We start from the raw sequence: 2,640 nt of genomic DNA, 5'->3' as shown, positions 1-2,640 counted from the left end.
GCACAGGCCTCTCTGACTCCGCAGTAATTTCTGCAGGGACCCAGGGGGAGGAGGCTGCAGCTCACTGTCCAGCCACTTGGGGCGCTCTGTAGCTGAATGGAGATTTTTCCACATCATTCTCTGGGAGGAACAGCTCTTTTAGGACCTTGTGCACTGGGGTAATGAGCCTGAAAAGTGCGTCACAGCCTGCGTGCTGGCGAGCATCAGGTATTGTCCTTGTCTCCTGCATAAAATCCCCCTGAACCCTTCGTGTCTTGAAGGAAGCACCACCATTTGTTTGTTCGTGATGTTGCAAATCTGGGCAGGGCCTGGGGTGGTGGGGGGGCGACTTGGCTTCACTCCATGAGGTACTGGCTGAGGTCACACGTGCAGCTGTATTCAGCTGCGACTTCCCCAGGGCTGGGACGAGGAAGATGGCTTCCTAAACAGGGTGCAAGGAGCCCTACAGAGGGCTACTGGACCTTTGCTCTCTGTGTGGCCTCTTAGAATTTAGTGGGCTATCCCGAATTCCTTTTTCAGACACCTGATCCCCAGAGGGTGAAAGCATAAGCTACAATCCTTTAACGTCCTGAGACAGGAAGTCCTAGAATGTCACATGCGCCACATCTGCCTGTATTCTGATAAAAGAGATTTTCATATCTTACAGTCTGGGGAAGTCATTCTGGCTTATCCATGAGTCACCTTAAATTTGATGCTAACTAAAATAGCCTGTTTGCAGCCTATCAAACAGACATTGTACATCTGCCTCAATTATTTAAGAAAAGGGCACATAGACCAGAAGTAAAGAATGTCCGTGTTAGAGATTAAATGCCCCTCTTCCTGGATGCCAGCTTTGATGACAAGACCACCTTCCCAGGTGCCAAGGCCACACTGACTCACCGGGTATGTGCTGGTCTGTTTTTTGCTTTGTTTTGTTTGAAACCTTGAAGAAATGTACCTCTGACTTGTTTAATATCCTTTGTTCTGACAAGACATAAAACCTCTGAAAGTCCTGCTTCTCCAGAGAAATTTCACAGAGTAACCTGGGAAGCAGGCTTCCGGGCTTGTCCTCGGTTTGGCTCACGTAAAGCTCTTTTCTCTTCTTACTGGTTGTTTATTGATTATTTTCATCAACAGTTCAGAGGGGCTAGAGATGCTGAAGATAAGACACGATTTTATTTTCCAACCCAAGAGGTTGAGAAATGTATCTTCTGACTTTTGCTTGAAGACAGGACAGATCCTTCTTTTTTTTTTTTTAATGGTTGAAATAATCAGTGTTATTTATTTATCTTTTTACCACCATAAAAAAATGATACATCTTCTGCCTGTTTCTCTTGGAACCTTATAGCCATGTTGTGAGGAAGCTCAGACCAGGCCTGGCGGGGAAGCCACGTGGAGATGCTCCAGGTGTGGGTCCAGACCTGCTGAGCTCCCAGCTGCCAGCCAGCACCCACCACTGGGCTGTGGGTAAGACACCAGCAATGCACCCCCACCCTCCAGGCTCCCCAGCTGAGGCCCCAATGTCCATTTCAAGCCCTGACCCACAGAATCCAAAAAGAGTGTTTTCCGCCACTAAGCTTGGCAGGGGTTTGTTTCCAGCAACAGCAGCTGGAGCAGGTGTCTTAGAGATCATCAGTTTCCAGGAGTGTCTCCCCTCCTTCTGTCAACCATTCCTTCTTCAGCTAATCTCTTTCTTCTTCTCCTCCTCCTCCTCCCACTTAAAATAGGTCAATGGGCACTTTCATCCTTCTGCTGGAAAATCTCCTTGGCAGGCCCCACAAGGACACAGCCAAGGCCGTGAGGTATGTGTTGAAGTTTGGTCCCCTCAGCCCTTCTGTGGACTTACTTCTTTTTTAACTGGAAATTTGTACCTTTTGACTCTGTAGCCAGGCCTAATGGTTTAAACATGATTACGTATTATTTCTCACAGTTCTGTGGGCTGGATGGGCAATTCTCATGCTCTACAAATTGTTGGCCAAGCCTCACTCATGTGTCCTCGTTCAGCTGGTGGCTGTGCCTTCCTGGATGAAAGACTAGGCCCTGGTATGACCATCAGCAGGACACCTGGCTTCCCCTCCACGTGGCCTCTCTCTCCAGGTGGCATTTCATCCACCAGGCCCTCTCCTCTCTATCCCAGAACGGCCTGGACTGCCTTACAGCACGCCCTCTGAGTTGTAAGAAGGCAGAGAGAAAACTACCAGGCGCAACATCACTGCTTTTTCAATCTGCAGGTCAAAGCTGGTCCCAAAGCCAACCCTGATTCAAGGAGAGGAAAAGCAGGCCCCACCTCCTATGGGCGGAGCAGGCACAGACGGGAGATACTATTAGTGGTCATATGGATGGGACAAATGACCCCATCAGGTCCAGCTTCCTTCTCCATCCCCACTGACCTCCGCGCTGGGACCTTGCAGAGATGCTCCCCTCGTCAGGACTCGGGAGCTCACCTGAGTCCCTTTGGATGTGTGTTCAGCCCTGACTTTGGCCCCTGCTTCACGTTAGTGGGTTTACCCACTCTTCTGAAAACCCAAAACTTGAACTCTAAAACAAGTGTGGTAAGCAACCCTCTGTCTTGCTCTTGTTGAGGTAAAATGACTGTTGTTATTAATCACTAATGTCTGTTAAGCCCATTTCCTGTGTCAAGTAAAAACCTTGAGGGCCTTG

General features: G+C 49.0%; 1 long non-coding RNA gene across 1 annotated transcript; it reads left to right on the top strand.

Moving 5' to 3' along the window:
• The first annotated feature begins 1,333 nt into the window (after positions 1–1,333).
• On the top strand, positions 1,334–2,640 carry LOC140699732 (uncharacterized). Its single transcript, XR_012077979.1, has 3 exons — positions 1,334–1,446; positions 1,707–1,781; positions 2,211–2,640. It is a non-coding gene; the product is annotated as an uncharacterized lncRNA (long non-coding RNA).

This window comes from Vicugna pacos, chromosome 11, assembly GCF_048564905.1.
Source record: "Vicugna pacos chromosome 11, VicPac4, whole genome shotgun sequence".
Classification (NCBI taxonomy): domain Eukaryota; kingdom Metazoa; phylum Chordata; class Mammalia; order Artiodactyla; family Camelidae; genus Vicugna; species Vicugna pacos.
This window is presented reverse-complemented; position numbering and strand designations above follow the sequence as displayed.